This window comes from Rutidosis leptorrhynchoides, unplaced genomic scaffold, assembly GCF_046630445.1.
Source record: "Rutidosis leptorrhynchoides isolate AG116_Rl617_1_P2 unplaced genomic scaffold, CSIRO_AGI_Rlap_v1 contig201, whole genome shotgun sequence".
Lineage (NCBI taxonomy): Eukaryota > Viridiplantae > Streptophyta > Magnoliopsida > Asterales > Asteraceae > Rutidosis > Rutidosis leptorrhynchoides.
The window spans coordinates 35,178-58,386 of record NW_027266450.1 but is presented as its reverse complement, the minus strand read 5'-3'; positions in this window follow the sequence as shown (position 1 = coordinate 58,386).

Here is a 23,209-nt window from a genome sequence, read left to right as displayed (position 1 = left end):
AAGACGATTGGGAGCGAGTGACTACGCGAGGAGAACAGGTGAAAGGACACGAAGGTGTGGCAACTGCAATGGTCGGGATCACGACAGGAGGTCATGCACGTTAACTCATCCACCTGCAGATAGATTGCCGTTGAACATGCTGTACGATCCTTACGGACTACGTGGAAATGCGCAAATAGATGCTGAGGAGTACGATGACGATTTCGAAGATTCCGACTACGTTGACGATTCCAGTGAGGACGAAACTATTGAGTCTGATGATGATGAGGCTTATGGCGAAGACGACGACGAGCGCTATGATGAAGACGACGACGATGATGTATAATGTTATGTGTAATTTATGTCATTTTTTTAGTTATTAAAAAAAAATTAATAAACGATTAATTCGCACACATTAATATAAATGTAACCGGAAAGTCATAACATATTAATATAACTAAATTAATATTCATTGCAAATACAAAACAGAATAAATCCTAACGAGGTGGATAATACCAACTGTCTCTCCTCGCAATCTGACCTCGGCCATCGCGTGGTGGCAAATAAGGTGAATCTGCTGATGCGTCTGGAACGTGTCCAGACTGGGAGTGTACGTCCTGGGAGCTCGAGCCGATACCTAATCCCATCTGAACGTCTGCAGAGACAGAGCGACGAGGAGTCCCGCAAGTCGTAGGCTGCTGCTGCTGCTCCTCCTGCTGACCGGACCAAATCTCATCAAAGGTGTACTCTACGGGTGCGGAGGTCCCGTGTGCGGCCTGAGGTACGAACTGAGGAGCTGATGAAGTCGTGTCGGTCAACTGATCCGCACTGTAACCCTGGCCGACTAGCATGTCAGTGAATCTGGCGTTCACTTCAGCTGAAAACAACCCACCGCTCCCCAACGTCTGTGCATATGGCGCAGTATCTAATCGCGTAGGGGAGGCGGAAGGGGAGTCATCGGAAACAGAACGTCGACTCCCAGCAGGACGGGAGGGCCCAGCCTCATCAACAGGCTGACCGCCGGAGACAGAACGACGAGAGGGCCCATGTAGCTCATCTGTGGGACGTACCTCAGGAGGAGGCACTCTGCGGCGTCTACCGCCTAACCGTCTCCCTGCTCGGCTCACAAACGACCTGGACTGTGGAGGAATAAAACCCTGACTGGGGTTCCGATGGACGACTCCCTGATCCGTAGTATCTGTGGTATCGACGATTGGCATGCCAGAGGCCTCCATGGCGTCCCTGATCCTGGTCGAAATCTGCCTGTAATTATCCGCATGCTCTGCGAGATAATCGACGTTCTTAAAAGTCTCATGTAGCTCGGAAGTCCAACGCATGAGGCTACTAAACTCTACGCTCTGCAATTCCATGTTTTGTAAAGTAAAATGTCAGTTAAAATATTAAAAGAAGAAAAAAAAAATGTGAGTTCAAATAAGTGGTACGTACCAGAGCGTGTGATGAATCGGTGCGTCCATGGTAGCCTGCAGTCGGCGGCATGTGACCGGGATCCTGTATAAACGACACGGTCCTACGTAGGTACCACGAAAGGTAACCGTCATCAGTAGTGGGCTCATCTGTGGGTAAACCCATAACGACACGGTTAGCCCGGTCGGTCCACTGCGCAACGTGATCAGCGTGCTCTCGTGCCCAATTCTTGCGGTGGGCCGATCTCTTCATTCTGTGCAATCTCTGAATATCGGCTTCCGGAAGAGGATCGATCGGAATGAATTGGGTGCAGCCGAACTGACGCATCACCCTGTCTGGGTAGTGTCCCTCCACAACATAGTAAAAATGGAGAGGCACTCTAGACATCCAAATGTCCTGGCCGTGACGGCATCCAGCCGGTAAAAAGTCCATATGGCCGGCGTAAGGTGTCCAATCGAACTAAAAGGGAACAAACAAGTTAAATTTTACAAATAAATTCAGTAATTAGTTAGAATACGACGAGAATCGGGAAGAGGGTTTACCTGCGACGGAGACATCATAGAGAGCTGATCTCTATAGGCCAGGAGGACGTGGCTCGGTACAGTTGTCCTCGACAACGGTCTAGTCCACCTGCGCATGAAAATCGTGAAATTGATGTGCAACCCGAAACAAGCTATGAATTTAATTACTTATGTCATTCAAAGAGTCGTGAACTTACCGCGCTGCGAATGGCAATCCATGTGGCTCCACATATCCACGACCAAATCTCGGCCTAACCTTGCGTAACCTAGACCACGCCCAACTTTGCACCAGTAGGCCGCACATATTCGTGGAATTCTCTCCAGAACGGGCGGAGTCGCACAAGGAGCGGTACGTGTACGCAAGAAGGGCGCTGCCCCAACTCAACTCCCCGCAACGCTTAGGATCTTCCAGGAGCTGCAGCAGGAAAAGATCAATTTTGTTCTGGCTTTTATCTGGGAAAAAGCATCCGGCCAGTAAAATAGCGACGTGGCACCGCGCCCTCTGCAACGCCTCCTCATCAGAAATCTGTACGACTGTAACAGTTCGCTGCAGGTGCTCCTTTATGCTACAGAGTCGAATAGCCGTCCTCCCATCCCTCACCGGAACGAACCCCAAAAGCCTAAACAGGTACCCGGGGATGTCCTGTTCGTCTGGATACGACTCTCTACCCGTAACAGGCAAACCATCAACACGCAAACCTAGTAATACCTCAACATCCTGGAGCGTGATGGTCGCCTCGCCCACGCATAAGTGGAAACTATGCGTTTCCGGCCTCCACCGCTCGGCCAGGGCTGTCAGCAGATGGTGGTCGTAATCCATGTAGCCGACGGTGGATACTAAACCGAAACCCATCAAACCAATGTAGTACTCCACCCGCGGTATGCGGTAGATCTGTAACTCCCTACACTCCCAAAAAAATGAATCTGCTCGACGAACAACCAGTGGCTTTTCGCACTGCTCGTTGGATGCGTAAATATGGAGAGATCGATGTTGCGGCTGAAACCACAACAGTTGTGGGATTTCCGGTCCCTGAGGAATCCATGCTGATCTCTCGTCCATAATCTGCGATAGATACAAAAATACAGGTTACTTGCACTTAATAAAAATTTGTATAATTTTTATAAATCAATCGACAGATAAAAGTATTTCAATTTCATATTTAATTTTAATATTTTTTAAATCGAACCGGAAAATCGAACCGGCCCGAATCGAACCGGAAAAACGAACCGGGCCGAATCGAACCGGAAAATCGAACCGGGCCGAATCGAACCGGAAAATCGAACCGCCCCAAAACAAACCGAAAAACAAACCGGCCCAAGTCGAACCGGATCACCGACCCGGCACCATTTACTCGCCCATATCACACTCAAAAGAAATCTGCGTATACCCCAAATCTCACAACACGACGATTCTAACAAAATTTCCACAAAAAATAACTACAAACAACTACAATCCAAACTAATTTTTTAATAAAAATTCGGAATAAATTTGTTTACCAAACAAAATATACAGAGAAATTAAAAAAAAAAAAAATTACCTGTTCAAGTGGAGTCCCGGTGTTGCCAAATCCGGACGGACGGAAATAAAAAAAGGGAGTGGAGGGCTGCCAGACGGAGAAGGAGACGGAGAAGAGGAAGAAGATGAAGAAACTGCCGCGTGAAGGAGAAGGAAGAAAACCCAGATCGGATCGGTATAGGAAACCATTCCCGGTTTCTCCGAATCCGGGACTAGTCCCGGTTACCCCAAATCCGGGACAACCGCTTCACGCATGTGCGACACGTGGCGCTCTCTCCTCAATCTCGTATACGCCAAAACCGGGACTCTTATTCCCGGTAACGGGGAATCCGGGAATCACTAATTACGTGATTAAGATTAACAGTCCCGGTAACGGGAATTCCGGGAATGGTATTTTCGTTCAGGTGAACGAAAATATTCATTATCGTGTCTACCTATTAGGGTTTAGGGGTACAATTATAATTTGCCGGAGTAACAACATGCCACCACATCTTTTGGCTTAGATGCGCAATCATTAGTCTCACCATGGATTCGTCATCGTTACAAATCGTCACTCTATCCTCGATGATAAAGCGTGACAGGACCCAAAACTAAATAGTCCAATAATCGGTATACAGCTTAATCAAATCAAGTTTCGAAATTCTAAACACAATTAATTCAAAATCTAGTCAAATTTCCAAATACAAAATAAATCAAATCATATTCCTAATTATATCTAGATAATAAGCATATAGAAATATCAGATTTTCTTAAATAATTATTAAAGAAATATTTGAGATAATAGTTAATTACAAAACCGTTATATTACATAATAATATTATATATGTACGGTACTTACATCTCAAAATAAAACTACTGCTCGAATGATTCACACATGGTCACCCGTTCGATCGCCGTCACCTATAACATTAATATTATAATAGAAATTTTGAGAATAAATATCAGACAATAAATCTATATAAAATATCATGAATACATGAAATGTATCATAATATCGATTTCAATACACACAAATCAATATAAATATCAAGAAAAATTATGATATAACCTTTCCAAGATTAACTTTTCCATTCTCAATTTCATAACTTAACTCAATATAAAATTAAAATACTTATCGCTATTTAACACGTTTAATTAATTGAAATATAGAATTGTTTCATCACTATATGATCTTCATCCCTTTCTTTCTTCCTTTCTCTTTTTTTTTTCCTTTTCCTCCCTTCTCCTTTCTTTCTCGAGCTCTCTCTTTGTAATCTGTACTTTTTTTCTCTTACATACTTTCCACTGCATGGTGGAAACATATAGGACTTCAGATTTTATTTTTACTCAAAAACATCCCCATTCTTTCATTATTTAATCAATTATACTTTTAAATTCAATAAAATATAATGTGTTTATTTTATTTATTTATTTTCATTCCAAATAAATCCAACGTACATTCTAATTTTTGTTTTAGTGTCATTTAGTCCCTCCTGTTAATAAATTTGCATTTAAATAATATAACTTTTATGAATTTGACAAAAAAATTAATTAGAACTTAGGTAAACTCATGTAATATTGAATAAATATTTTCTAAAAAAATTGTTTGTTTCTCTTAAAATAAATTCAAGAATTTGGTAATCGTTTTGTGTAACGAGTATTGTGGGTGCCTAATACCTTCCTCTCATACAATCAACTCTCCAGACTCGTTTTATTTTTTATTTTGTTAACTAATGGTTTTCGTGTCCATGTCCATTTTCAAAATGCCTACAAACATAAACCACCATATAAATATTCCTCTCTTATTGACACGCGGTATTAGGACTCTTTCTCTCTAATCGATAAGCTGCTATGTTATAAACGAATAAGTTGTATGATGTTTCTAGTTAAGACATAAGTTTGTGTAATAAAATGTATGTTCGTCAATACTTGATGAAATATGACTTGAGTACTTATTATATTATGTCGGATGATTTATTAACGCAACGAATAGTCGCGAAGGAGGGTTGGGAGCGGGGACCACAATTAATATAATTAAACTTAAGGGACTAATTTGTATAAGTTTAAAAAGAATAAATTAAAAGTGTTATTTTGCAATTATATTCATCAGCCAAAAACGGTTCGTTTTATTGAAACCTTTCATCAGTCTCTAGTCTTCTACTCATCTTCCCTACTCATTTTCCCCGACACACCTAAGTCATCCACGTCGGCCTTCAATTGTGGTTGTGCCGTCAGAGTCTGACAATGGAGTGAGGGGGAAAAGTTAAGGTGGATGAACGGATGGCAAGAGGAGGAGATTCGTTCGGCGTGAACAGATTGCAAATAGGTTTTGTTTTCAGTTTTAGGTTTTGTTAATTTCATATCTGAAATTCAACAAAGTCTCAATTTTTTCCTTCTCTTTTGACCATTGACCAACCTTTGACCTTCCCTATTGATCGATCGAGACGCTTCTTTTGCAGCACAGACCACAGATACGTCTTAAAATTTTCGGGTCTTCAACGGAACGACCCACACTATTGTTTTGGCGTCCCGGTGCTTCATAGGTTTTGAAGTAATCGATGCACGAAAGATAAAATGATCAACATACTGATCCTATACATTATTTTACGTGTCGCAAATATATATGGACAATACTTATCTGCTTCTTAAAAAACCGCCAAAATCATGCTCCCCATTAAAATATGACATTTATGATAAAATATTATTATTATATTTTAAAAGAAAAATTTTAAATTTTAAATGATGTGTTTAAATTGGGAAAGTATGTAAACACCTGCCAAAAGAAAGCATCCAAATATTTTTCAATATATATTCATGTTCCTTATATTTTACAAATTATCTATCGACGATCACATCAATCAATGATAAATGGTTGCAATTAAATAAATTTTCAAACACCATCAGTTATATCGGACACGCCATTTTTGTACACGTAAGTCCTAGCATGTGAACATAGAAATTTTTTTCCAAAATTGACGTATACGGAATGAGTAATCGTGATTAGTGTTTTGGGATTAAGTAATCCCGAAACTCGAGTTTCCGGAATCATTTTTTAAAATTTTTTAGCAATAATTATTGTCTAATAATTACAGCAATCACCAAATTAATTAAAATGATGCCGTAAACCTCATTTACAGAATTAACTTGAACCGTAATTAGGGTATACGGAATGACCATGAAACCGTAATTAGGGTATACGGAATGACCGTGAAACCGTATTTGAAGTTTACGGAATTACACAAGTCCCATAAATGGAGTTTACGGAATTACACTTGTCCCGTAAATGGGATACACGGAATACGCTCGTCCCGTAAATAGAATACACGGGATAAAACTTGTCCCGTAAATGCAACTTATGGTCAAAGGTTGTCCCGTGAATGAACAATGCTTGGTCCCGTGAATGAATATTGCTTGTTCCGGTAATTGGAAATACGGGAATAATCATTCCGGAAATTCCGATTACGATAACATTTTTCCTATATAAGGCATTCGTCCTGGCTCTTACTTTCATGTCTTTTCCTTCGCCTTTCTTTCGATTAATTTTGAAATTTTCAATCTTTATTTCGAATTTATTTCAATATTTTTTGAGTTTTAATTTTTTTTTTATATTCTATATGTCTTCGTATTTAAATTTATATTGGAGGAGCTCTATACAATTTGTGGAAGGCAAGGTCGTAGTGGATAGCGTTCCCGATGCAACGTATTTCATCAATGGTATGTTGAGTTATGATGATTTTTCTCAAGTAATGTGCAATTATGCCGGCATCGAAAGAGAACGTGTACATTTGAATCTTATCTATGTTTATGCAGTTGATAACGCTGAAAAACAGTGTATCGTAATTAATGATGATGCTACATTATCATTGATGTATCAACATCATTCTTGGAGTCGTGACTTGTTCATCAGCTACCATCCGATTCGTAATTCTGGTCGGACATCAAGATTGAATGTCGGTGGAGAAGGTAGTAGTAGGCCTCGTGGACGATGGGGATATGCCTCATCCGACGAGGATTACAATGTTCCCCGCCGAATAGATTATCATGTGTTCAGCAACATGGATGGGCCCGACGAGGTAACAAACCGCCGAATTCCTAGTGGTCCAGAATTATACAATGGTGACCCTAGTACCATAAAGTTAGGGACGTATTTTTCTAACAAGGAAGAGCTCATGGTGCGCTAGCGATATGGTCTACTAGGCGTGGAGCAGAATATCGCGTGACGGCATCAGACCGGAAAATATGGGCTGCATAATGCGTAAATCGTCCAAACAAACTGTGCAGCCGTGGATGACATTGGGAACTGCTGATAGGGAGAAGTGGTATCCGCTAATTCCTCGTTAGTAAATGCCCGAGTGTTCAGAATATCTGTGAAGTTCATTTGCGACGAGAACAAGTCATCGCTCTGTAATGGCTGTGACTCTGGCACGGGCACATTACCACCTGAATGGTGAGATGATGTAGAATGGCGGGATGAACCACTATGACGTGAGGATCTAGCAGGGCGAGAGGGTCCAACCCTAAAATCCGATACCGAATGACGAGCAGGTCCAGCAGGAGGAGGTACCTCGGGTGGGGGATGTCTGGCACGTCTACCACCCCCCAACATTCGACCCCCGAGCCTCCGCAACAGCGATCTCCGCTGTGGAGGCTGGTAATCCTGACAGGGATTGACATGCACGACGGGCTGGGTCGGGACCGCGGTCTCTTCCTGTATGGGCAAACCGGTCGCCTCCATCAAAGACCGAATCCGTGACGAAAACTGTCCGAAATTCAGTGCACACTGTTCATGATACTGGTCGTCGCCGCACGCAACCCGAAGATGGTTCGCCAAATGCATAAGTTGGCTCAACTCCTCGCTCTGCAATTAAGTACCCCATGACATAAATAATGAATTATTATTTTACAGTACAGATCGCTTAACGAATGACAAACTATTAAACAAATCATACGCACCAGGGCATGGACCGAATCCGTGTGACCATGGAAACCTCTTGTGGCTGGCTCACGACCAGGCTCCTGAACAAAGCGGACGGTTTTGCAACGGTACCAAGGATGATATAGAGGCACCGCCTCCGGGTGAGCTGTCTGGGGAGCCTCCACGACATGGTTCGCCCGAATGTGCCAATCATGAACGTAAACGACATGGACTTGTTCCCAATTTTTAACGTGGGACGACCTCTTAATCCGGTGCAACCTGTCAGTCTCGGTCTGATTTAGAGGAGACTCTGGAATAGCTTGAAGGCGCCCAAACTGCCGCATGACTCTGTCGGGGTAGTGCCCCTCCACAATATAATAATAGTGGAGGTATGTCCTCGACATCCATATGTGCTCGTCCTGACGGCATCCATCCGGTAGACCGAGCATGTGCTTGGCATAGGGTGTCCATAGGAACTGAAACGAAATAACGAAAGTAATTGTAAAAAATAAATTTATATTTTCAAAAATAATATTCCTAAAGATTAAAAACTTAACGATAACTTAAATGATAAAATACCTGTGTCGAAGTCATCATGGACAACTGATCTCTGTAAGCCACAAGTGCATGGCTTGTAATATTTGTTCTGGACAAAGGTCCTGTCCACCTGCGTCAAATAAAAGTTCAGTACGCCATAAACGTATGGGCGCAGGAATAGCCCAATAATCAATTTAGTTATGAATTTAAATGTACACGAACTTACTGTGCAGCAAATGGCGCGCTGACCGGCACCACATGTGCTCGACGAAATCTTGGCCTGACCTTCAGAATTCGCGTCCATGCCCATGACTGCACGAGTAGCCCGCACATGTTCGTATAGTGCTCTCCGGAACGGGCAGAATCGCACAATGCGCGGTACGTGTAGGAAAGGACGACGCTCCCCCAGCTTAAACAACCGCAAGCCTCAGGGTCTTCTAGGAGCCGCAGTACGAAGAGATCTATCTTGTTCTGACTCTTATTCAGGAAGAAGCAACCAGCAAGCAGGAATGCGAGGTCGCAGCGCGCCCTTTGTAGCGCCTCCTCGTCTGTAATATCAACACGGGCTCGATGGCGCTCCAAGTGGGTCCTAATGCTAGCGAGCCGAATATCAGTCTTCCTAGTTCTCTCCGGGACAAAGCCTAACAGCCTCTGTAGGTACCTGTCGATATTGGCGGGATACGACTCGCTACCTATAACGGGCAAACCTCAACATCTTGCAGCGTGATGGTTGCCTCGCCTATGGATAGATGGAAGCTGTTAGTCTCGGGCCTCCATTGTTCGGTCAGTGTCGTCAGCAGATGATGGTCGTACTCCATAGTAGAAATCAATCCAAAACCCATCATTTTGTATATACGTCATGACTTGAGGTATGCGATAGATGTCATCCCGCATACATTCCCAGAAGAAAGCGTCCGCTCTCCTCACAAGTAGTGGCCTATCATGCTCCTGGTGGGACAAATAAACGTCACGCGATCTGTGCTGCGGCTGAAACCACAGTAGATCGGCCTCAGTACGTCCTTGCGGAATCCAGGAAGATCTCTCTGCCATAATCTGTAAAAATAAATAAATAAATGAGTCCTATAATCCAAGAAGATCTCGCCGCCATAATCTGTACAAAAGCAGAAGCAAAGTAATCAAAAAAACCAAAAGCGAAAATCCATACGAAAAAATCGAACCGAAAAATCGTAACCACCCGAACCAACTAAAACCAACCCCAGTTATACGAACCGACCCGAACCAGCTTATCCGACCCCAACCAATTGAACCGGTCCGAACCAACTGGCCCGAACCCGATCCAACTGAACCGACCCGTACCCACTGAACCGACCCGAACCAACTGAACTGACCAGAACCAACAGAACCGAGGCAAACCAACCAGAACCTATTGAACCGACCCGAACGTAGTGAACCGACCCGAACCAACTGAACCGACCCGAACCAACTGAACCGATCCAAACCAACCGAACCGGTCCAAACCAACTGAACCGGTCCAAACCAATTGAACCGGTCCAAACCAATTGAACCGGTCCAAACCAACTGAACCGAGCCTAATCAAATGAACCGACCAGAACCTACTAAACTGACCAAACCTACTGAACCGATCAGAACCAAGTGAACCAACCCGAACCAACATAATCGACCCGAATCGGGCGAACCGACCCGAATCAGGCGAACCGACCATAACCTACTGAACCGATCCGAACCCAGTGAACCAACCCGAACCGAAAAAATCGACCCCAATCAGGCGAACCGACCCCACCCAGCTAATCAGAACAGAACCAATTGAACCAATCCATCAAAAACCGAACCGACCCAAATCAAATGAACCGACCAGAACCAACCGAACCGAAAAATCGAACCGATAGAAACAAACTAAACCCACAAAACGAATCCACAACCGAACCGAAACAAAACGAAACATATATCAAACCAATATACCGAATCATAACAAAAACAACGTAATCCATAAAATCTAACCAAAATCCGAACAAATTTATGAAAAAAAAGTGAAAAGTTTATTTTTTCGAGTACAACTTACGAGAGAGAAACTTTTATATGAAAATGGAGAATTGAGAAGGTTTGACGAAGCTCCGGCCGGATTTTTCTACAAATTTGAGAGAGAGAAATTTCTGAGACGGAAAGAGATCGATCGGCTGTGAAAGAGGAAGAGGAGAAGAAGAGTTTTATTTGAACTTGTTCTGTAAACAAAAAACACGAAAGAAATAGATTTTTTTGACCCGTAAATGGGGTTTACGGAATAAAGATATTTTTTTTGACCCGTAAATGACGTTTACGGAATGAAGAATTTTTTTGTGTCCTGTGAATCACATTTACGGAATAAAGCCTCTTTTTTTCCCACGCCGACACGTGTACTACATGCAGAATCTGACACATTTGACCCGTATTTCAAGTTTACGGAATCAAATTTTTTTGAACTGGTTCCGTGTACTCAGTACACGGAATCACTTAATGGTCATTAAATTATGCTAACTGCTGTCATTAAGATAGTTGTCCCGGAAATTTCAATTCCGGGACAACTATAAATGTTTACGTACAGCGAATTTTCCAATAAAATGTTTACTTTTTTCTTTTCCCATATACAATTATAATTTCCTACAGTTATATCATCTGAAATCACCAAACGAGAACTTATACTTAGCATAAAAAAAAACGTGATGGCATATCGATGTGACGATTAGATCACACGATAAACCAACGTGAATAACCGGATCAAAGTAGAGGAAGTTTTCTGCTCGGGCAGAAAACAAGCAGCGAATTTGGACGATGATTCTGGATATTTTAGGATTCAAAATTGAGCAAGGTCGGATGCTAAAATGTAGAGCTGGATGTCTACTTTTCAACGGATCCGAGAACGCTTAATCCTGATCTAGGACGAGTGAGAAAAACTATTTTGTGGACAAGGGTTAGATCTGGCGAAAGACTTGTTCTTAGTCTTTTTTGGAGTATTTTTCTGGATAATAGTATTTAGAAGTTGAGAGGCTTCTAATTTGGATAGACCGAGTTTTTTAATTCCCTTTGAGATGTAGAAATTATGTTCCTAGGAAAAGAATAAACGGAGTTTTGATTTAAATAATCAAGAAACTATGGTTTAGAAAGAAACCACACTTGAAAATAAAACAACAAAAAGATAAAAAAATGACACAGATTTTTTTTGGCAAAATTCTGAATTTTATTGAATGAAAAAGCTCCTATTTATAGGAGAAATACAAGATCATTCGGCCAAAGGGCATTAAATGCCAAAACATGAATCAAAAATTAAATGCAACATTACTTGTAGAGAGGAAATACATTAAGATGGACTAGATATATTATTTAAGATAAAATATAAACCCTAGATACACTGAATGGTTTGGCCATCATAAGATCCATTGAATGTAGCTTCGTTTTGAAGGTTCATGAACTTGCATTAAAGTTAGATGCATGAACCTTGGAGCTAGGAGACTTGTGGGAGCTGGGAGACTTGTTGGGAGCTGGGGGAGTTTTCCTGAGCTGGATTCCCTTGCTTGTGAGGTGGTTGGGAGCTAAAGGAGCTTTTCATGGCCTGAGCTCCCTTGCTTGTGAGCTGGGGGAATTTTCCTTGAGCTGGATCGAACTGAGGAAGTTTCTCTTGAGCTGAAATGAGCTGAGGGGAACTCATGGAGCTGGATTTGAGCTGACCTAAACTTCACTTTATTTAGATAATCTTCACTGAGCTGGATTGGAGCTATCTTGAGCTAAGGGAGCTATCAAAATGATCATAATTTGGGAGAAACTTTATCTTTTCTTGTTGTTGAGCTTGGCCGAGAGAATGATAGTAAAATGGAAATGGTCCTCCATCATTCTCCCCTCTTTAAGAGCTTTCATCATGGTTAGGCACTAGTCCCTCAAATGCACCGTGAATGAAGTGACGATAGTTTATTAATTTGATGTTATTTTCTATTCTCATGGTTATGGATGAATGATTTGATGATAGTTTATTCTTTTGCGTGATTTCTATGAGTAAATAGAACTTTGCATGTAATTGTTATTTAAAGAATGGAAAAAGATATATTTCTATTAGTAATTAATATTTTTGGAAGTATTCTGATTTAGTCTCATGTAGTTTGATTTGGATCGATGAACTCAAAGAAAATCTCTATTTTCATCGGTTACTCTATGATTAACTGTCTTTGATTTAACACCTCTACATCAATTTAGGAAGTTTTGTCCTTTACTCTCAATCACTTTGTTTTGCTATCGATTTGGTGTTAATTTGCGTTTATGGTCTGTTATTCATTAATGATTTCATTTTGTTTCATCGCTTGTGATAGTTGGTAGTTGTAGTTGCTATGTATGGATTGTAAAAATCTATCTAATCCATTTGGTTTACTCTCTTTTCAAGCCACAAAATGGTGCACCACTTTCAGATTACTATTTCACAGTACCAAGAACACATCTGTTATACCAAAGAAGCAGTGGTAAGATGAATATAATTTCATGACCATTTAAGTTGTTAGATATATTTATTCTAAAACCTTTTACTTATGTTTTGTATTATCCCATTGCCTTCTAGTTATTTCCAAGGGCTTGGCTGACTGGAATTCTAGGCCGTGAAGCTGCAACGCATATTCTCCTTAGTTTGCCAGGTCGAGAACCGTATCCTATCCGTTTATGTCGTCTTCAAAGCACTGAAAGCATGAGTACCGGATTATCCACTAAAGAATTCTCAAAATTCGTCAACGGGCATAGATTGAAGGCGAGTTTCAGTCTTCGGTTCTATTCTTTGGCTGTGGAGGGTGACAATCTCACTGCTCGTGTAACAGTAATTGAAACGGATATTATAAATTCATGGGGACTCCCTGACGAATGGATCATTCGTACCTAGAATATCTTTGACCTCAACTCTATTACATTGAGGTTCACAATAGAGTCCAGGAAGAAACTCTTCTTTGGTGATGATGTGACCCACATACATATTACAAAACAAGCACCATTGTATGTTCTTAACATCCTTTATTATTAATTGATATGTTACATATATATAGGTATTTGTTTAATATTTTTCTTTTTTTTTCTTTTCAGGAGCTCTGACCTAGAGTGTTCCGATGGTTAGGACTTGCGGTTGATCAGGTCTTTCTAGTTCGATTTCTTTCTAGGTCGAGGGTTTACAAATGTGAGCTGAAGGTCAGCATGGAGGACAATCATTCCAACAATATTTCAGACCATGAGTGGGGATTATTTTGTAAGACGAGAGAATAGTAGTAGCGGACAGATTTAGACTGTTATGGGTTGGAATGACCTCAGAGCCATACATGGTATTCCTCGCTAAGGTTATGAGAGTTAATCAGTAGGTCGTCTTCGAGTATGTCCAGCAAGAAAAATACTTTCTTTTTTTATAATTGAATCAGCGCCGGCTAGTTCAATTCTTTTTGAATGCAGAGCCATTGTGGTAAGGCAAAGTAGGTTAAAAGGGATCGACATAGAGTTCATCAAAAACTAGTCATCAAACTTTTTTCTGTTACCCTAAATAGCCACCATGTGAATGAAAAATCTATTTGTTATACTCAAATGATCATCGATTGGATTTTGTAAGTAATATTGTATTATTGTTTCATTATATTTTAAGGATTTCATCTCAAATTCACATTTCTTGGTACTGACCTTCTTAATTAATCTTCACATTTTTCTATCATCTAGCCATACACTCGCTAAGGTATGAAAAAGCAACGGTGACATGTGAATCAGATCGAATAGGTCAATTATGCTAAGAGAAGGTGATGGGTAGTATTACAAGCAGAGGTCGAGTGCAGTATTGATGTACATTTGGAGACATCATCCCAGGTTGCAGTACTTCACATTTCGAGTCAGCAACCTGTGTGATATTTCCAAATGTACGTTAATACTCCATCCGGTTCCTGTGTGCATTACTACTCATCCCAATATCTTCCTTCGCCAAATTGGCCTAACCGAGAAAGTTTGCATCCTATATCATCACTTTTTTCTTTGGCGCCATCCAAATGTATACCAATATTGTACTAGATCATTGATGCCCCATGCAGTTCGTAGGTCTTCTTCTTGTTAAGGACCGATGAGCTCAACTACTCCCTCGTCCAACGGAGGGAAAAAATATTGGAATCCTGTTCAGACTCTGAAGAAACAAGTAAGGGTCAATTATACACTTGGTCTTTTTCTTGTTAAGGACCAATGAGCTCAATTACTCCGTCTTCCAACAAAGGGAAGAATGGGAGGAATGTGTAGACCCTGATTAGTGTTCCTATGGGTCAAAGGCTCCACGTTGGTCTAAAAAAAAACGAGCTTGGTCTGATGAAGATGTATCAAAAGTTTCTAAAAAAAATTCTCTTTTTTCAACTAGTAGGGAAAATCAACTGGAGTAAACTTTAAGTACTAATATGTAAAATAAAGAGGTAGAGATATAAATGAAGGAAGATCTAGAAGTGTTGAAAAAATGATGAAATATAATAATGAATTATATGAACTGCGTCTTCCAACAATGGGAGGATTGGGAGGAATGTGTAGAACCCTGATTAGACTTCTTATGGGTCAACTATATACGTTAGCTAGCTAGATTCTCAGTCTTCCTATGGATTTGCACGAGAAAGTAGCTTATGTAACCTTTATGTTTCATGTGGGATTTGCACGAGAAGTAGTTTTTGTAACCTTTATCATCTTGGATTTGTGTTCTGGATTCAATATTTAATAAAGTTTTTATGTAATTTAGTTTGTCTTTTTATAGAATGTTCCTTTATGATATTTCATTGGAATTGAAATCAAATTGTATATGCATGCGAAGGATAATCTAATATAGGTGGCTTCGAGATTAAAACTGGATGGAGTTTTGGTTTAGAAAACATGGAGAATTAAGACGACATAAAATCGTGGCATAGTATACTAAAAACTGGGGTGTGTTATACTTAAAATGTGACAAGTGCGCCAATCAACATATCTCGTTTTCATTAATTCACTTCTCTCTGAAGCTCGACAAACCTTCTCTCCGAAGTTGGATAGTCGCCAAGCTCTCCATTAGGATTCAAATCTCGATAATCGCCAAGCTCTACATTAGGGTTCGAAGCTCGACAATCGCCAAAGCTGCGACAATCTTAGTTGAAGCTAAAAAGGTAACAACTATAGGGTGTAAGCTATTATTCTGTCTCTGTAATTTTAGGGTTTTTTGAGTTTGATACGACATGGGGGCTTAGGTAATTTGGACCTTGGCGCTGTGGGTGTCTCCAGCTTAGGATCGACCAGGTACGTGCAGCAGCTCCGTCCCCTTTTGTGAGGCCACGTGCCCGGGGGGCACGGACACCGCCGACCTCGCCCTCCTCAAGAGGGCGAACGCTCCCAAAGCCAAGGAGACCTCTGGTTCCACTATTGTACATGTCGCTTTCACAGCACTAACAATCCAGATAAACTCTAAGAGTTCCACTATATAAAGACCATTTTTAGATGTCCAGATAACCAAGTTATCCGTAAAAGACACACATGAGACTTATGGCATTACTCTCTCTAGAAGTGCGAACACTTCCCTCTCTAGACTTGAGATCCACCTCAAGGCCGCTCGACTTCGTGGCGAGCCTTGTAGGCTAGCTCCAGGCCGTAGACACTCAAATACTTCTCACCTCCCATTCTGTTCTAAGTCCTAAACTGAGCTTGAGGACTGATCAGCAAGAGGCACGTGCTCTCCACCTCTATCTCCTTTCGTACTGAGTTGAAACATTGGCGCCGATCGTGGGAGTTTGTAAAAAGTTCCCTTTTTTAGCATCCAGTCTTCATCGAATTTTCTAGGTTCAAAGCTGCAGTTGTCTTTTCGGGTAACTTCCTTCATAAGTCTACCAGACTTACCGCTGCTATTTCACAAGCATGAGGATCAGGTTCACTAATGACCAGTCTGATCTAGAACCGAAAACCGTGCCACCTGCTATTCCCCCTATGACCAGAATTGGTCGCCGCTAGAATAGAAATCGGAGATCTTACACTCCTTCTGTGGAGCAAAATGATATTAGCATAAGGATTACAAGTCCTGCTAGATATGCACATGGGAAAGCACATGATAACAGTTTGAGTTACTCCTCTAAAACCTCTAGAGGAACCATGCGTACCACAACCAATGCGCGCCTCACTCGCAGCCCAATACCTTCAGCTCCACGACCTGCTCCATTGCCAAGGCGCCCTCGAATTCAATAGCAAGACGCTACTTCACGATCTGAAGGACAGTCCACCCAGTTATCTCGACCAGGCCAAGACCTCCGAAATACAATGAGGAGCCGTAACGCCCCTTCAGAGTCGTTCAACGACGTTCGACAGCTTCTTGACAGAATTAAAGAGCAAAGATTAGTAGAGGATTCTTGGCGTCATGCCGACATCCCTTTACCTTATGATATGTGCAAGCTCAAAGAAAGAAATTGTCCGTGCACGAAAAATAGCAATGCCTACAGGCCGTTACCTGCCCAGCCTCGACCTCATTCTCCGCAATCGCCTAGAGGCGCTCCACGACTCGGCACACCCCGATTGCTTCGACTATTGGAAGAAGAGATCCAATGCCACGTCCACGCAGAAAATGAACCACAGGATCGCCCCCTCCGACATGGAGCTCAGCCGCAAGTGTTATGACACTCTCCAACAGCCATATCACCCTTCACATTCGTTATGACGGATGCCGGGGATGTCTACATACTACATGGACGCTCAATTTATAGCCGCCTATAATGGACTTCCGACTGGCTATGCCATATACTAGAATACTACATATGGGCAAGCAACTGCACCTCAACCGGCTCCACGCCGTGCTCCTCCTAGGACCGAGCTGAAACCTCCCACTCGCTCAGACCTCAGTTCCTCTAGTGCTAGAGGCACCATACATTTGATTACTGGATACGACACATCAGCCCCAAGAGCGCCGGTCAAAAGAAAGACATGTGCCGACGCTGGCCATATTGCAGCGCCTAGCACAGACCTAAGTTTTTGGAGGAGGACTTATAGGGTATCCTGTTCCTACATTCGGACCAGCTAGTTATCTCGATGATGATAGCCAATACGCCGGTCGCGAAATTAGTAGACGACGGTAGCTCCATCGACGTCCTCCACTACCATGTGTTTCAGGCCATGGGCCTGACGGATTCGTATCTCTCACCACCACCAGGATCGATCTTTGCGGTCAACAAGGTTGAAATACCTATTAAAGGCCGGATTTAGCTCCCCGTGACCACTGGGACCGGAGCTCGTAAGGCTCTACAAATGATCAATTGGTTGATCATAGAAGGTCTACAGAATACGATGCAATTTTCGGCAGAAAAGGATATCAGCCTTCTCCGACGTGGCATCTTTTCTCTACCAAACCTTTAAGTTTCCTACTTCCGGTGGTATTGGTACTGTCTGCGGTGCCCAGGCCGAAGCTAGGAAACTCCGCGTACACAACGAACTAGCTGACCCATCAAAGCACGATTCACTAGTGCAACCGAGAGCTATTACGGAGTTGGAAGTTCCACGCCAAGCTCCCAGACATTCCCCAGCTACGGATTTTGACGCCTGCAACGACTTCATTACCCCTCAAGCCGAGCTAGATGAAGTCACAATGTTAACCTTAATTCATCCGGCTCCGTCCGAGAAGCTCACCGAGCCCAAATCTAGAGGGAATGTGCGAAAGGAAATCCTGGTGCCGCTACTCGGTGCGCCTAGTCTCCTTCACTATCAGCTAAGGATCATCCTGCCCCAAGTCATGTCGTTCGACATCAGGAATGAAGGCATCGCCCACCAAAGGTTAGTGAGCAGAACCTTTAAACCTCTGGCTAGTTATTATTTGAAAATATTTGTCAATGGCATGATGGTTGGAACTATTAGAGCTGGTAGCTGTGAGTATAGCTTAGAACTGTCTGTTTCTGCCCCTAGTGAATGCCAGATAGAACTGAATCCGGTCAAAAACACCTGAGATATAGCGTCAAAAAAATCCCTCAGTCTCATGGCTTCCCAGATGAGAACCAGTGCCAATTGTAAAAGATCTAAGGTATTAATGAAAGTGCTGAAGTTGAATAGCATCGAATGGGTGCAAAAGTGTGCCGACAACAACGGAGGTAAACACCTCCAATTCTTCGACACTCTAAGGAGGATTTTTGAAGGGGTCCCGAAATACCGAAAAGCTTTTATGGAATTTGGGCAACACTTCAGCTCTCGTGCTCCTTTGGCAAGTCCAAGAAAAGAGGAACCCTTGTTTATCTGCCTGCCATTTCTGCCATGGCCTTGGATACAACACTTGTCAGAAAAGATGGCCAAGCTCCAAGATCGCCATTTTGCGCCGGCCAGACCCTCTTAGAAGCTAAAGCTCGAGATTTTTACTAGTGATTTCTAAATCGATATTTTACACAAGACGAGAAAAGGAGTTTCAGAAAACATGTGAAATGACAAAAATACTCCTCAAATGATAATTATACTATTGCATGAACTTGTTAGCATGACTCATTACGAAGTATTTCTTTCCGTCCATAATTAATTGTGATTTTTCAATATAATTTGCATAGAAAAAAGACCGTTAATTAAGAACGGAGGTAGTAGTAGCATGGCAACTACACTGAACTTGTTCAAAATGTATTATTTTGGAGAAATTTTTACATGCACTTGATGCACCCACGTCATCCGTACACCCACCAATCATATTTCGACATGTAGAATATTTGCGTCATTCACTTTTCATATAAGTGATTTATATATTTTGATTTCATGACGTAACTATTATTTCATGACAACTAAATCATTTATATAAAAAATGAATGAGACAAACAATACACATGTCAAAATCTGATCGGCGGGGATCCGAATCACATGGTGCATAAAATTTCTCACTATTTTGTAGTGTACAACTCAAGCTTGACCAATATTATATTCTCTCCTTACTTAGAAGTTGAACTTCCCTTTCGCGCCATTCATATATATCGCTCTCTCTCAGGTCTCTCCATCGTTATTATATGCACGCGCGCATTGTGTAATTACAAAAAAAGAAAAAGAAAAATAAAAAATTCTGATCGATCACCATTCGCGAACGGTTTTTGATTTTTGACTAGGTTAGGTTTATCGACTTGATCTTCTCGCCACTTCGTATTCGCTTGTCCACGTTTCGTTTCGCACAAGAATAAGATTCTTCACGCCTGACCCCCTTTTTTCTTTTATTAGGGTTTAATCTGAGTTTATTTCACTGCAATCGAATTAATTGGGAATTTGTACTCTTCAAGCTGTTGTATTTTAGAATTTTAAGTTTCGCTCGTCACTCTTTTTGTGTAGTGCTCGCCACCCTTTTTGTGTAGAATGGGTTTTGATCCTTAAAAATCAAATTTTGGTATGCATTTTGTGTTAATTGAATGACGATACAGAGTTTCTGTCAATTCTACTTCAATGCAATGATGTTAGGTTTTATGCTGTTGATTTTGATTGTATTGAGCTTTGAATTTTGTATTAACGCCCCTGTTTAGATTTGTAAGAGCATTGGAATGTACTGACAAGCTTATTGGGGATTGTAGAAACTAATTGAGTGACAGATTATTCAATTGTAATCCTGTTTACATTGATAGTTGATATTTGAAGTTTATTGCTTTAGTACGAGTCAGCATTTGAGACTAACTGGGTGGAATTTTTGCTCAGGATCTTTTCGTAGAGACTTAATGGGGACTGAAGAGATTACTCCAGACTCAAAGCAAGCGAAGCGTCTCAAAAAGGCGGCAAGAAATGCCAGAGAAGCCTCAAAACCTAGTCAGGTTCTCATTCTATGGTTGATTAGCCATTTTCTTGACATCGTACTTTTCTTTTTTCTTGTTGAATCTTTTAAAGTTTGTCAATTGCAGGAAATTTCAGCTATGCCTCCCCCACCAAATTTATTTACACAGGTAAAATATTTTTTTTTCCTTTTTTTGCGTTTGTGGGGATTCGACACACACGGTACTCTTTAAGCACTTCAAATTCTCTCAAACAGGCATACTACGGCAGTGGGGCTCCTGCTCAATCATCGGCCGGATTAGGTTCTTTTCCATGTCCAACTGCTTATCCCTATCAATTGACCAACCCGAATCAGGTATGTGTCTTAATCTTGGAGATGTTATGCAGCAATCAGAATTTATACTTTTTTTTCTGAACTTTTTCTTTGCAGGCATTTCAGCTTCAAGTTATGCAACAATATCAGAGTTTACTTAAAGTCCCAATTCTTTATACTCAGAATGATGTCTATGCGCGCCCAAATCCTTCTGGGGTATAGAATTCCTTGTCGTGCCAACTATATTAGCTCTAACAAGATAAATATTTTAGTATTTGATTTGCTTTACTTAACGCTCCAAACACTTTCTGCAGGAAAATTCTTCAGCTAAAAAGGAAACCGTCTGTAACTAAGAAGATAAAGATTAAATTGAAGCACGCAGATGGTACATTTTGAAGTTCCTGAGTTATTATTATTAGTATTTTATCTTTGTCATCATATAAACCAACTCTGTAAGTCTGATGACATGGGATACTAACACAGAAGCAGTTGCTAAAGTCGATGCTACTCCCCAAAACCCTGGTGAATCCCAAGCATCAGTGCCGGAGGATTCTGCAGACAACTTGGTTAGAACAACAGATGCTGGAGACAAAAACATAGCGGTAATTATTCTGATGAAATAGCTTTAATCTACTGTTTTATTGTCATGTCATGTTGGTTTATGTATTGTATGTTTTCACAAACTGAATGTTTGCAATGTGAATATGCAATCTAGCTGAGCGTGCTGCTCTAGAGGCATGGCATTTTGATAGAATGACAGATTGGTGAATAATTTCATTGCAGATTTATCGCATTTTTTTATACCACTTTATAAAAGTTTAAGCTCATGATATGTAACTTGCTGTGTATGCCTTTAAACTAAGTTATCTTATCCTCTTGGTTTGTTTTTATGTCTATCTTTAAATCGCTAATTTTATCCTCAATGAACATCACATGATTTTCTTCTTCCATTTTCTTTCTTTTACATTTTTGAATACTCTAAATGCTAGCCGGAAACCTCTTACTCTCAGATTTTCCTTATAGTGCTTGATAATCAGTAAACAATTAATGGTGCGCTTTGCAACAGAGGGACGAGGAATCGAAAAAGGACAGGATCAGAAAATCTAACAGAGAGGCAGCTAAGAGGTGCAAAGTACGCAAGATGGTAATATACTTCATGTTTGACTCTTAACCCTTTGTTTTATTTTCATACTTTGCAATATTCAGCGAGAATATTGTTGTTTGGTTTGTAATGCTTTTATCTTTCATCAGGAATGTGCAGAGCTAGAGAAAGCAGTCGAGGTGCTTAGAAAACAAAAATCTTTGCTTGTCGCCGAGCTGCAAAGTCTTTCCAAAGAGAGTGCAAGACTCCAATCTGAGAACGAGTCCCTCAAGGTTTACTTTTTAACCTTGCTTCTTTAGGGTGCGTTTATTGCGTATAGTCATCATCTTCAAAAATTTCCAACGATACAACTGTTGTACTGTCTTCTCCACTTTTGTATAACAATGACTAGTTTACTCCGTATTACCTTGTTCCACATTGTTCCTCCCATCCCGCGTAACAAACAGTCTTATTATTTAACTGCATAATTGTGGTTTCGTTGGTCCTTGGTCCTCGATAGTTGATCATGTTTTAACTTTGATGGTGTAGTTTTGCAATTTTTTCACTTTTTTTTTCTTTTTCAAAATTGCAAATGATGATGCAGGAAGAGCTCTGCGAGATGCATGGTCCTGATTCCATTGCCGACTTGGAAGACGAGAAATCCGACTCTGTTGATGGTGAAAGCAGCGACAACAACCAATCTTCTCCAAATGGAAGTGACTCGTAATGTCCGAACTTTGGTTCAAAGTTACTAAATGCAAATATTCATAAAAAGGAATAGGTTGTAGGAAATGGCAATTGTTGTTGAACCATAGTGACCATCTTTTGCAATCAACCATACAGAAGTACTAACTTCAGAGTAGAAATTTGGTCATATTGACTCAAAACACTCATCTTTTCTTGATTTATCAACTTGACAAGGGAGATTCTGAAATTTCTATTTCATGTAGAAGCCAGATTGTGAAATGTGAACTACCAAAGGGTTGGCAACAAACCGAACCGATTGCACTGAATGTAATATTCGGTTCGGATTCAGTTGTCCTGAAATTTTTATTGCTTCAGTTTTTCGTTTAACCGACTCGAATAAATATGGCCACTCACGAGAGTAGGACTCGAAGTTGAATCTCTGGTTTTGTTTTTTTGAGTTTTCGAAGTTGAATCTCTATTCGTGATTTCTCAAACTATTAAGTTATCAAAATTGGTCTAAAATATAAAACCCCTTCTAAGTTTTGACCTCTTCTACTAT